The 14,252-nt window shown below is 39.1% G+C and overlaps 2 long non-coding RNA genes across 4 annotated transcripts in view; both read right to left on the bottom strand.

Annotated features, from left to right (window-relative positions):
* Positions 1-1,242: 1,242 nt before the first annotated feature.
* LOC112657800 (uncharacterized) lies at positions 1,243-6,463 on the bottom strand. Its single transcript, XR_003135305.3, has 3 exons — positions 5,378-6,463; positions 2,950-3,133; positions 1,243-2,307 (listed from the first exon to the last, which is right to left on the bottom strand). It is a non-coding gene; the product is annotated as an uncharacterized LOC112657800 (long non-coding RNA).
* A 576-nt stretch (positions 6,464-7,039) lies between these two features.
* The window catches only part of LOC112657630 (uncharacterized), an 82,466-nt gene continuing 75,253 nt past the window's right edge, over positions 7,040-14,252 (bottom strand). Inside the window, exons 7-8 of one of the 3 annotated variants that reach the window (XR_007412469.1) lie at positions 11,206-11,368; positions 7,040-7,416 (exon numbers count right to left, since the gene is read on the bottom strand). This is a non-coding gene — a long non-coding RNA (uncharacterized LOC112657630). The remainder of the gene's footprint in view (positions 7,417-11,205; positions 11,369-14,252) is intronic. The other 2 variants (XR_007412468.1, XR_003135185.3) reach the window with 2 other exon arrangements.

Genomic DNA, 14,252 nt, shown 5'->3' with positions numbered 1-14,252 from the left:
TACCTTGAGTGGTAGCGTGGCTTTCCATGAAAAAAAGAAATAAATCAAATGAAATCGATGATCCATATTTTGCTAGCAGCACATTGGTTACCTGAAAATAATTTCTTTATGCATGTATAGAAAAGGAAACAAAATCTTGAATTTAAGATGAGCTAACAGAAATGTTTCTCTCTCTCGCTCTCGCTCTTTCTCTCGGAAATATACACACACACAATTTCTACTCTTTGTCTATATACTTGAATAAAAGTAATAAATTCTCTCACTTGTCTCTCTGGCTCAACACCTCTGGAAAGAGACTGTGAAATCTTAGTTTGGACTGAATTTGAGTTAACCGTCAGGGATTTCTGCCTGACGTTGGGTTCTCTTTGAATTTTAGTTTCCCTTGGACACACTACTTGCAACCAAAGTAGTCTCCAGAATCAGAGCCCAAGGACTGGCCAACCTATGTCTGACCTTTTCAACAGATGTTTGTAAATGGAATGGATTGCTTTTCCCAACCCAAACTGCGTAATCTCTGGTTCGGGTTGTTTTCTATGCAAATACTTAGACAGGCTGTGGTTTGTGCCGCTTGGCCTTGGAAATAGGATATACACAGAGCCCAGGTCACTGACTAAACCCAGCTGAATCAGGAATGATGGGTTTTAATCTTGGGATGAAAGCTTGATACTTTAGGGAAATTAGTTGATCTGGTCAGCAAGATTATTTTTTTTTTCTTTTCTTGCTCAAACCCAAATTATGATCTGGACAACCACTTGGCATGGTGAGTAGAAGACATACAGAGAAATAACTCAAATCTGATTTGGCCAAGATCCCAACTGGACAGCACAACTACAGATATGTCCACTGAGTGATACTGATGATATAAGAAGGTGAGCCCATATATGGTTATATAATGGGCATGATCTACCACTAAGTAGAAAGAGGGCATGGGGACCCACCCCCACTACTTAAGGTGCCAATTACCCACCAATTACTCAGTTGTATACAAATGAGAAACCTGGGGAAACAGAATCTCATAGCAATATGGAAGCAAATGTTCAGGGGCTGAGTACACTCTGCTTATTTTAAGAAACTACATATCAGGGTCCTGAAGGGTGCCTTAGATGATTCCCGACAAGACAAACACGAGAACTCGGTTTATGAGGGAGTACACAGAAACAATGACTTGAAGATAGCCTCTTGAGAAGATGACTTGTAGCTGTGATTCCCCAGATGCCAGGGAAAACCATACTCCAGGGTGTTCTTCTTGAGAGGTGAAGAGACTCAGTGACCATTTTGTCTCACAGAAAACTGGGGCCTCTTACTGGTGTAGAAGGTTTAGTGCAATGAAAGGAGCAGAGATGATACAGATCAGTATTCGACCTCATTTCTGTACATTTCAGCTGCGTGGCCTTGGGCAAGTCATTTAGTTTGCCTGTGCCTACCTTGGTTTTACAGTAAGGCTTAGTGAAAATGTGTGTCAAGCTCTTTACATTATGCCTGGTACTTGATAGTGCTTTATAAATGGTAATCTCTATGATCACTCAAGTTTTATGTGACAGTATCATTTAGCGAATGAGACAGAACCAGGTCTCAATACCAGATTTACCTCTTTGTAGCTATATGAATTAGAAAAAATGTCTTTCCTCATTGAACTTTACTTTCTTTACTTCTGTAGTGGGAGAGACGATAATTACTTGTAGGTTCATTTGATCATTAAACCAATGATATAATGAAATGCCTAAGAGAGTCTCTAGCATTTAATAGTGTCCACTTACTATGTCATTACTCTCCCCCAAATTTATATAATTTCCCCAGATTAGGGCAGAGATGAAGAAGGAGACCTGGCAAGGGTCTCTGCTCACTCTCTAAAGACTGCACACCCAGACCTGAGCTCTGCACTAAACTAGAACAACGGAGGAAGAAAATGCGGCAATGAATTCAGGGTGATTTGTTATGATTTGGGATGATAGAACACATCCTTGGAGACGAAGCACTCAGGGAATTCAGAATAGATGTACCTAGTCACAAAAAGGTTCCCGACACAAAATTCTTGTAACTGCTAAAAGATTCAAGGGGTTGGGAGGGCAAGAGGCACTTGCTTTGCTGTTGATGGACAGATTTTAGGGACCTCTGTCGTGATGGCGGGCAGTTACAAGCTCAAAACTCTAGGCACACATTGTCTCTTCCTTTAAAGCTCTTCAGCCAAGCTTTCAATGATCTACTCTTCCAATTTTATTTCATTTTGGTATTTCTTCATATTTCCTCTTTAGAGCACCCCAGGTCTTGTTGCACACTTCACTTTAAAGGCATAAAGCATGCCAGGACCTACAGAAAATAAAAGGACTTATATTTATGCTGTGATGCTTAAACGTTTTCCTCGAAACTCACACCCAAGAACTTGTCTATAGGCCAATTAGCATTTTGGCCACATTTTCAGGATTTGGCTACAACAGCCACTGTGCAAACTCACACCACATGTGGTACTAATTGGCGCTGTTGGCAGTTTAAGAAGAAAGGCTGAGGATTGAGCGGGGCATGGGAGCCTAACAATGCCCTCGCACAATAGCTCTCAACAGGAGTTAGAAATTAGAACTGCAAGGGGAAGGATGCATCTGTGCAGCAAGGTCAATGAGCTGAATCTCTCAGCACTTTGAAAAAAACCTAAAAAAAAAAAAAAAAAAAGAAAAAGAAAACACAGATGAAGAAGATAGGAAAAAGAGATTTGAACTAGAAACTATATTTTCTACCAAACTTCCAACATAGACCAAGGCTTGGGTTGGTTGTTTGTGAAACACGTTCAGCCAGAAAGCACGAATGTGCAGATGTGAAGGAAGGAAGTAGGGACAAATGGCTCTCTTGGACTAGATGTAGACTCCGCCATTGCTTGCAACCAGTGAAACACCCCCCCCCCCCCCAGGGTCAGTTTCCCCCTTCTGCAAAGTTGTCACAGGCTTCCATGGCATTTACCTTCAATCAGCTGAAGACAACAGGAGGACAGATGTGTAGTTTGTTAAAGTGCTTTGATGCTGCAAACTTCAAACTCAAACAAAGGGATCGATCTCTCATAGCATTTTAGCTGTGAGTCTCTGAAGGCATGAGGAAGGTGGCAGTGGTGTTGGGATAATTATTCCCATAGCCCAGCTCTTGGAGGCTGCAAGAAACAGAATGGAGCCTCAGGGAATTGGAGTTAATTATAAGGATACACTGAGGAAAATGGAAACATAGAGCTGCCCTGGTAGCTACATCTTCAGGTTCATGGAACTGAACAGTTTTGTTTTTTAAGATACCACTGCAGCTTTGGTTTCCCTAGCAATTATAATCATCTTAACAGTCAGCTTCTCTCTCTTTTCTTTCACTGTGCCTATGTGTGCTTTCTTCTTATCAGAACACAATTAAGCCGAAGAAAGCTCCCTGAGATGACCCTATCAAGTTCTTTACAAAGGATTCAACTCTCTTTTCCCTAAGACACAGGACTGCAATTTCTGGGACCTGAAATTACAATTACACTTCACTGCATTTCCCTCCCTGTCACCTTCACCCCCTTTTATCTCCCTCTCCTGTAAGGCCTGCCCTTAAAATTTGTCATGCCCCAGGCAAGAGGACAATGAGAAATCCTGGACCTTAGGTCTTCCCTTCCCACTCCAGGTTCTGTTACTCAGCATGAAGGGCCTCTGCATATATACATGAACGCCCATCTGCTCAGCTGGGCTCATGCACCTGCCTCTCCCAAATAATGACAACAGCCTCTCATTGGGGCCTTCAGGAGGCCAACTAGGGAAGAAAACTGCAGGATTAAAGATAGGTTCAGGGGCATCGGGCCAGGCCTCAAGCAATCTAATAAGATCTAAGAGTCCCTTGTAGCCATGTACTTTTTGTTCTATGGACAAAACTAAAAAGGGCCAGAGTACAAGGTCCTATAAATTGCAGGACCCTGAGAAGGGTCTTCTCTTGTCCGGGCCTAAAGCAACCTATTTTTAGTCCCTACTCCCTTCCTGATTACTACTACTACCATTACCACTAGTGCTATTACTAGAGGAGGAATGAGGAGAATAGCATTTGGTACAAGACATCTCCTCGAATAAAAAAGAATGAGATGTTTTTTCCTCACAGTTCTGGAGGCTGAAAAGTCCAAGATCAAGAAGCCAACAGATTTGTGTTTGGTGAGACTCTGTGTCCTGCCTTGTGGAAGAGTTCTTTTTTGCTGCATTCTCACATGACAGGGGGAGATAAAGAGAAGGAAACCCTTTCTTGTCCCTTCTTAAAAGGTATGAAAGCCATTTGTGAGGGTTCCTTCCCCCTGAATGATCAAATAACCTTCCAAAGGTCCTGCCTCCAAACACCATCACATTCAGAATAGGTTTCAACATATGAGGTTATAGGGAAGCAAACTTTCTTTTTCCTTTCCTTTTCTTTTTTTTTTTTATGGTAATCATCTTTCTTTTTTTTTTTTTTTTAATTGAAGTTCAATTTGCCAACATATAGTATAACAAACTTTCAATCTATAGTACAGGCCCAGCTGTTCTGCGTAGCAGGCACCGAAAGTGGGAAGGAAGAAGCAGTGCTCTTTAGTCCTGAAAGCAAATTATCAAGAGCAGAAAATGTCACAAGAGAAATCTTAATATTGTCCTTATATTTGAGATCCATGTAGGATATATTTTTTTCTTTTGTAGATTCACGTAGAGACTTATGAGACATTTCAAGCTCTAGAATCTGATGAAAGAAAAGCACTTACTTGTTCCTTTGCCATTTTGTAATAGTACATTTCTCTAGGAAACCGTGTTCTCCTATCCCTTGTCCTTAAAGTCATCAAGATGTTCAGAGAGATGTTCAGAGAGTTGTTTGTAACTGCAACATAAGGTACCCCCAAACTAACTATTATACTGAAAGTTGTCTGGTCCCCTTATAGCTTAGGCTGACTTTGTGAACTAGTTCCAGCCAGAGAGAGCAAGGTAAGAGTCTGCCTGGTTGGAGGTGGAGGTAAGAGGAATTTTTGGAAACCTATGACTTTCTTAAAGAAAGGACATATGTGGCTGACATAGATTTTTAAGGCTTCTTCCTCAAGCTTCTTCCATTTCCCTATGTGGAACTGAAACATGACCGTAAAGTGATGAACATAAGGAAAAAATTGACCCTATTATAAATGAAGAAGAGAAGCAAACAAAAATAATATGGGAGCCCTGATGGCATCCTTAAACTATCTCTTTTACCTTAGTAACCACTTACCCCTAAACTTCTGGTTATGTGAACAAGAAACCTATTTGTTTAAGTCACTTTGAGTTTCTTATTTTTCAGTTTTGATTTAATCCACAACTATACAAGTCCCATGTTTAATCCAACACTATCAGTCAAAGTGGATCCCTCACTGTCCCCAACCACAGCTGGCTCATCCATGTACCTTTGCTCCAGTGATGAGATGGCTGCTCCTTCTGTCTTGACTTATGGAAATTCATATGAACCATGCTCAACCTCCCCACAGGAGATAAGTGGTTAACTGCCAGGCTTCAGAGTCAAAAGTCATGCATTCAAATTCATAAAATTCTAGCTGTACAACTATGAGAAATTCACTTAAACTATATTAGGACCTTAGTACATTTATCTGAAAAATGGGGAAGTCATTTAAATTATACAAGATCCCTGTGCATATTGAACAAGATTATTTAAAGGACCTTACCAATGGGCATGATTTCAAGTGTAGGAAAAATATTCCCATGAGTTGAAAGTTTATAATTAAGACATTGCCACAGTCTGCTCATGTTTCTCATTGCTGATAACCTGGTAGTCTTCCTATGGGTTAGTACAATGTCACCAGATGCTGGATTCTTATACCTAATTTGGTATTTCAAATGGGTTGTCCTAGCTTTATCAAAATATTCTGCTTACCTATGATCCAGGAACTTATTTTTTTTTTCTACTTATAACATTACATGGAATTTGTAATTGCAAACCCATAGCACATGTTCAGTAATAATACTTCAGGCAGTTTCCTAAGTGATTTATACATGTTGTTTTGTTCATCTTCACATTTCAGTAGGGACATATGGTAATTATCCTGCTGTTGTGATGGAGCTGTGCAGCACTGGGGTCCTCATCTCTTGCCTGAAGTCACAGATTTAAGTAAGGATGAGACAGGGGCTCACACCCATCCTATGTGACTGAGTAGCCTGCAATGTCCTGCTCTCCCATCAGTAATAATAACTCATGCATGGTCAGCCAAACACCAAAGGGCTACCAACTAATACAAGTTGACTGAACATGATTAACTGCCAGTAAGTGAACCATTCTTTCTCATTTCTAAGTCAGCATAAAAAGTAGATTAAAGGAATGTGTCTTAAAAGATCATTCTACTTCCTTCATTTAGTTCCTGTTGGAGTCCACTATTTTCCTCCATAGGCTGATGTGTATCAAGTGGGTGATATTTATCTCTGAATGCCCAGGACATAGCACCATTTCTGGAACACAAAATAGCTCAAACAATTGTTAAGTAAAATGGTACTGGAGACAGAAATTTCATTTGAAAACATAGCTCAAAAAAAAAAAAAAGAAAAGAAAAGAAAACATAGCTGAAAGATAAGAATGTATAAATTTATCTCCTGAAACAAAATTGATATTTCAAATATGTAACCTAAACAGAAAGGTATAAAGTTCACATTTTTATATGACTAATTTAACATAATTCAACTTTATGTTCTCTAAATTATACCTTTGATTTGAAATTTTTTGTTTTTGTTTTAAGTTGCAATGATGACCCTTTCATTTCCATTTTTAATAAACTTTAAGATACCAAACTATCGGGCACCTGGGTGGCTCAGTGGTTGACTGTTTGCCTTTGGCTCAGGTCATGATGCCGGGGTCCTGGGACCGAGTCCTGCATTGGGTTCCCCATAGGGACCCTGCTTCTCCCCCTGCTTATGTCTCTCTGTGTCTCTCATGAATAAATAAATTTTAAAAAATTTATAAAGATACCAAACTATCCATTCAAACAAAGCCATTGTGCTTTACTTGAAGCAAACATCAATAAATATCATTGCCTTTTCTTTGTAGAAATGTTATCTTAAGACAATGTCATAACAAAATCAATGTTAAAAATCAGTACGTAAATGCAAGGGTAGCTTTAAACAAGGGAGAGTTATACTAAGATTGAAACACAATCATTAATTAAAGGGAAGAGTTTTTCAAATTATAATCTCTCCCTAGAGTTTGTGCCAGATCTTAGCAATCCTAACTGATGAATCTGAGGTTGGAAGACCATGGGCAACCTCTTTCTTACATGAAGCTCTGCTCTCATAGCCGTACAGACCACCCGCAGGCAGCTGGACCTGCTACGAACAGGAAACAGTGGGGAATTGGTGCTTTTTCTCTGCTACAAATTCAAGCCAAAAAATAAATGAATCTGGATGCATAAGAATGCTTTCCTTTTCAATCGCCCAAGGTGACCTGCAAGCAGAAACAAAAACAAAAATGTTTCTCTCTTCCTAAAGGAGATCATGCCTTCTTGAAATAACATATATGGAAGCACTTGAAAACTCAAGTACTTTTTGTATTGAAAAATATTACTCATGATAGTGAGACGATGGCATTTATTTGCAATGAGAAATGCCTGAGAAAAGGTAATGCATTTAGAGATTAACATAAAAATTCCAAATTCAGGATATATCACCCATGTTTCTTTTCACCACCAGATTCTTTGAAGAAATTGTCCTATAATCAGTAGGACATGCCTAGGTTGGTTGTCCAGTAGGCAGTCCTCCCAAAATGCAATTTTCCAACATTGCAACTAATCCCTTACTCTATTCATCAGATAAAAGTATGAACATGCAACCTAAGAATTTATTTAAGTGGTTAAGAATTTTCAGTGTTAAACTATGTATATACAACCTCCAGTGCTCAATATAATTAAAAGAAATTTTCCTATATGCCATAGAGATTCAAAGATCAAATATTCATAGGTTACATTATAAAGTTGGTTGAGAACAATTCTCCCCAAATGGAAACCCTCTTTCCCATCTTTTCTCCTCCTCCTCCTCCTCCTCCTCCTCCTCCTCCTCCTCCTCCTCCTTCTTCTTCTTCTTCTTCTTCTTCTTCTTCTTCTTCTTCTTCTTCTTCTTCTTCTTTTGAATTACCACAGTCTCTGTATCTCTACAAGGGAGATTTTATCACATTCACTCAATTTATAATTATTTGTAAAAGAGCATTGTCTTACTCATTTCATTGAAAAAAATGTGAATGCATAGGCTTTGTGTTACTATCTGTGAATTTTTAAAAAAGATTTATTTATTTATTCATGAAAGACACAGAGAGAGAGACAAGCAGAGACATAGGCAGAGGGAGAAACAGGCTCCTCACAGGGAGCCCAATGTGGGACTCGATCTGGATCCCGGGATCAGGCCCTGAGCCAAAGGCAGATGCTCAACTGTGGGGCCACTCAGGCGTCCCACTATCTGTGAATTATTCTCAATGACTGGTAATGTTGTATTACAAAAAATCCTTAGGGTTACTTCTTCCATAGATCAACACACACATAAACACTTAGTTGTATCTATGAATATCAGGAATTTATCCTGCTGAGTCAGAATATTCCAGACTAGAGACAACAAGAATTTCTCTATTCAGGGAGTGGGGTTCAAGGAGATGGTGTAGAAAAATTCTGAGCTCATCCCTTCCCACAAGCACAGTGAGAATTTCTTTATTCTGCCAATTGGACTATTTATTTATTGTATTCTAATGTAATATACCACTGCCGACAACACTGGGCATTTAAGAATGAATGAAACTGAGGTCCAGTGGAAAATAGAAAGAAAGAAGAAGCCCTATTTATGGGAAGCAAAATAGAAATGTAATTTTAAATGTCTTGAAGTCTGTAAATTTTGTTATAATTCATTTCAATTATATATTAAACTCTGGATAGGAGAAGAAATAGAAAACATTTTATCAAACACACATAGGCACAGTCATAGAAGGTTTTTAATTCATGTTATCATACTACATATTGTCATCACTAACAAATCTGGGTTCTTATCATTAACTACAGATTCAAGTGGTATATCTGCATAGTCCCAAAACATCCAAATAAAAGCAAATACAAATCAGTCAGCCATCCAGAATGTTAGTTTATTCAACACTAAACATCTGTATATTTGAGGCTCTCCAAATCATTGATTTTTCTTTTCTGTTTTTATCCAGATGGTGGTGCATTTTATATTCAAGAAACAAGTAAATTACACAGTTTAGTGAATATACAAAAGAAAATAATAAGATAGGTTTAGAGGATGAGAATGGGAATATAAAATTTACATAAATTATTTTATGAGTCAAATAAGTAGACACATCTAAAACACTGTCTAGATCTTCAGATTATCAGATACAGTAAATTCAGATTTTTATCAATGTTCTCCATCGAATTCTCCTCTGTCCTGATAGCAGAGAACACATCTCATGCCCTAAATCCTTGTCTTTGCTCAGCAATTATTTTTAACTTCCTGAACGCTTGTGTATCAGTTTCCTATGCTGTGTAATAAATTATCACTTAAACTTATGAGTTTAAAATAGTGTGCATTTATTATCACACAGGTTCTATAGGTCAGGAGTCTGGGCACACCTTATTTGGGTTCTCTACTCGGGGTCTCACAACACTGACACCAAGATGTTGGCTGAGCTGTGTTGTCATCTGAAGACTTGATTAGGAAAAGATCAGTTTCCAAGCCCCCTCAGTCTGTTGGCAGAATTCATTTCATTGCAGCTTTCAAAGCTGCTTCTTCAAAGTCAGAAACAAAGAGAGTCTCTAGGTTCAGAGAAGGTCTCGACTGATTAAGTAAGGCTCACCCAGAAAAATCACCCTTTGACTAAATCAAAATCAAATGGTTAAGGACCTTAATCATAGATAAAAAAAATCCTCTTAACCTTTGTAATATTCCACTGGTTAGAAGCAAATTCCAGGTTCCTCCCATCCCCAAGGGGAAGGAATGATGTACAAATTTATATATACCAGGAAGTAAGAATCTTGGAAATCACCCCAAAATACGGCCTATCGTATCTTATCAAGTTGAGGATTGCTATTCTTCTAACCACAACCAGCCACCTCCCCATGTACAGGGGTGATTGAAACAAGGAAGCATAATTCAAACTGTTTACAAATAGGTCTTGGGATGCCTTGGTGGCTCAGTAGTTGAGCGTCTGCCTTCGGCTCAGGGCATGATCCTGGAGTCCTGGGATCGAGTCCCCCATCAGGCTTCCTGCGAGGGACCTGTTTCTCTCTCTGCCTATATCTCTGCCTCTCTCTCTTTGTCTCTAATGAATAAATGAATAAATAAAAATCTTTTAAAAAATAAGTTTTGTCTTTGAAGTTCTTGCAGCTGAAGGGTTACACACCTAGGAGTGTTCTTTGGTTGGCAGCGATATTAGATAGAGTATGAAGTAGAGAATTTCTCAAACCTAGTGTGGAAGGATGGCTACTCACTGGGGCATATTTAATGCCAGATGTGGGAGGTGGGCTGGATGGGATACCACCCATCCTTATCACCCTGCTGAAGACTTGATGCATCTGTAACTAATGAGCTTGCTGCTTCCGTTAAGGCAACGAAAATTGGCTTTATTTCTTACTTCTAAGTAAGAAAATGTAATGGGAGGATGTGCCATCACGTAGCAGTTTCTCTTATAATTGACAAATATCCCACCATGAACGACACTTTTCAATGATTGATCCTCAAAACACTTCATTTCTGAATGTGAAGGGGTATGTGTCTTCGTCGTCTGTGTCTGGCTGGCTCTGGATTCCTCATATTCTGAAACTGAGATTTCATTACGGATTCAAAAGGGAATGTTTACACATCACAATTAATTCAATTTAATACGTTTCTGACAATAAAAACAAGAAAATGCATTCATTTTCTCACTTGGATTTTCTATCACATTCAGTCTATGCCATGGTGCTTTCTAGTACTTGATAATCTGGTCAGTTTCACTGAGAGTTTGCCAGTTAATCTTGAAACTTGAGGAATTAATTTTGTTTCCTACAACTGATCAAAACATACTTGGGGAACAGTAAAAACGATAGCACAACCATGGATATTGCAGTTACTTCTAGAAATTATTAAAGAGGTTATTGACTGAGTGTGAACTCGTGCTGACTTCTTCCTCAGAGAACCACAGACGTATGCAACAGTTTTTCAGGCACATTGAAACTTTCGTTCAAATCAAGAAAAAACAGTTTATAGTTTTCATCTCTACCTTTTGCACTGTAACCTCTCCCTGGAGACAGGCAGTGGAGTGAGCTCATACTTCTCTCTTCTCTTTCCAATTTTATTGTAATGGTGTAAACTGCACCCAACTTCCCTCAGGACTATGTGGATGCTGTACACACTTTCTAGAAACTTGTGAGTACTTGTATTGTCTGCATCAAAAATAAGAAAAAAATTACTTGAAATTACACCAAGATGTAAGGCATCAAATAATGATATTCCTTTTGGCTTAATAATGCCACGACTCAGTCAGTAACTCAGAAAATATTTATTGAGCTGCTATGACCACATGATTGGTGGTGTTTTGAAAACCAGAATCATAGCAAGGATTTACAAAAACATTCTTGACCTTCTGCCCTCAGAGAGTGTACATTCTATTGTATAATAGCCTATCAGGTGGTGATAAATAGAGTCTTGGGGTGGAAAGTAAAAGAAGGACTATGGTTTAGACAGGCTAGTCCGAAAAAGCATCTCCTATCGAGGTGACCTCATGCTATACATTCAGTTGTTTATTCATTACTTTTGCCCTTAGAAGAATGTTTCATGAGTGACACATCAGAAAGGTGTAACGAAAGGCAAAGACGAATAGTTCAAGAAAGAAAAAAAGTGTGTTCGAGGGTGTCAAATGCTGCTGCAAGCACGAGCTATACACAAGCTGAATCATTTCTGTTAGATTTAGCAATTTGGCTAGTGAACGTAGGTTCTCTGATATGATACCTGGCTACAAGGGATTGAAAAGTGAATGGAAGGAGGCAGCAGTAGACACAACTGACACAGTCCTGAAGTGAAGGCATCAAACCATGCACAGAGCAGGAGAAAGAAAGAACAACCTAGACAGAAAAGAACAAATGCAAAGGTGGGAAGGCAGAAGCATGAACACTCCTAAAGGGGCTGATAGAAGTGTAGCATAGTAACAGAATAAACCAGGGTAGAGGAATTGGCTTCTGTTGGTAGCCTCTTGCACCACGTGAGGTCTCACAGCCAGGGCCAAGAAGGCTGGTGTTCATCCCAAGGGACATGAAAGGTATGAGAGGCTTTGAGCAGGAGAGTGAAATTATCTGATTTACGTTTGTGGAAAACAAATTGTAGACAAACTTAAGTAGAAGCAGGGAAATCTAGAGTCTATTGAAATAGGCTTCTATAGAGAGGCAGGTGGACAGGAGGTGAAACATGATCACACTCGGCATGGATTTTGAGGATGGAGGCCATTGCATTACTGATGGATTGGAGGTCACACTGATACCTCATTGACTGCAATATGGAGGAGGACTATGGAAGAGAAGATTCAAGTTGCGGGGAATGACATGGACTGAATGCTTGTGATTTCCAAAATGCATGGGTTGAAGTCCTAACTCCCAATGTGGCTTACTTTGTAGATAAATTTAAAAGGAAGACCTTAAGGTTGAAATGAGGAAATAAAAGTAGGGCCCTGAACTCATTGGATCCATGTCCTTACAAGAAGGGGCACCAGAGAATAGAATTACCCTTATAATAACATCTGCTTTCTGTTTCCTCCATACCAAAAGTTTCAGGATCCTGAAGAAGGAGGGGATGGGCTAAATTGTGTTCCTCTAAAATGTGTATGTTAAAGCCTTAACTCCCAGTGTAACTATAATTGGGGATAAGGCTTTTAGGGGGTATTTAGAGTTAAATAATGTCATGAGGGTGGGATCCTAATCTGATATCATAGGTCGCCTTGAGAAGATGAAGAGAGAGAGAGCCCTCTCCTTCCCCACACAAATGGACTAAGGGAATGTAAGGCGAGGAAACAGCAAAAGAGCCGCCATTAATTCGCCACGTGAAGCATCTCACGAGACACAACCCAGCCAACATCTTGAACTTGTACTTTCAGTCTCCAGAACTATAAGAAAATACATTTCTGCTGTTTACTCCATGCTCTCTGTACTATTTTGTTATGGCAGCACGGAGGACATGTATCAAGAATTCTATCTGGGATATTTAAATTCAAGATTGGTTCTATCTTGAGCCACAATGGCAGATATTGGAGCGTCTGGAGTTTACAGAGGTCAGAGCCAGACATAACATGCAAGTTCTCTGCTGATAGATGGTAATTGTGCTGATGAACACACTAATCTGGGAGACAGAATGAGATCTCCAAGGGTAAGGGAAAGAAGAAAACTGTCCAGCATGGACCTCCGGGGGCTCCAACATTCAGAGGTTGGAGAAAAAAAATGCAAAAGCCAGGAGAAAAAAATATCTGAGAAGTGGCTGGTAAGAAACAAGGATAATAGGATTGCAGAGCGGAAACCTGGCTTGGGTTGGGAGTGGGGAAGAGTGAGGAACTAGGGAAGGGAGAGGACAGGAAGTTAGCAGACAGAAGACTCTAGAAAGGCTCTCACCACAATCAGACTGCTTTCTCAAATCCCCCATCAAATAGACATTTTGAGCTATAACTGTGAGGAGGAGTAATTACAAATATGTATTTTTTTTTTAGTTCAACCCAGAACTAAGCTGCAACCACATCATTTTTGTAATAAATAAATAGGGCCATTTCTACAATACTATGTCACTATCTGTAATTTAGCCATATGAAATTAATTCTCCAAACTCCAAATGTCAAAATTAACTATTAAACATAGAGCATATCCCAGGGCTATAGTCAAAATAGTTAACTAGTGTGACATTCTGTAAAACAAAACAAAACACAAACAAACAAACAAAACTGAAAACCAAAAAACCATGACCGTAAAACCACTCCAATTAGCTTGAATATATTCCAGCTAAGGAGACAGCTTTTAATTAACTGATTGTTTTACTTTTAATTAAATGGCTGGGGCAACCTGAAGAATTACATGGAGAATTATTATATCTATATTTTCAGCACAATCTTATTTCAGAACTCTAGATCTATATTCCCAAATTCTGTTGGATTATCTCCAACTAGAAGACTGATGGCAAGACGTAAATTTAATCCTGCTCAAGCAGAGTAAGCAGTCTTCCCTAACAAAGTAGCTCCTTTTTCATATTCTTTATCACTCTGTGCCTGGGATATTTTGCATATGTCCTATCTTCCAG

The sequence above is a fragment of the Canis lupus genome, chromosome 8, assembly GCF_003254725.2.
Source record: "Canis lupus dingo isolate Sandy chromosome 8, ASM325472v2, whole genome shotgun sequence".
Taxonomy (NCBI): Eukaryota; Metazoa; Chordata; class Mammalia; order Carnivora; family Canidae; genus Canis; species Canis lupus.
This window is presented reverse-complemented; position numbering and strand designations above follow the sequence as displayed.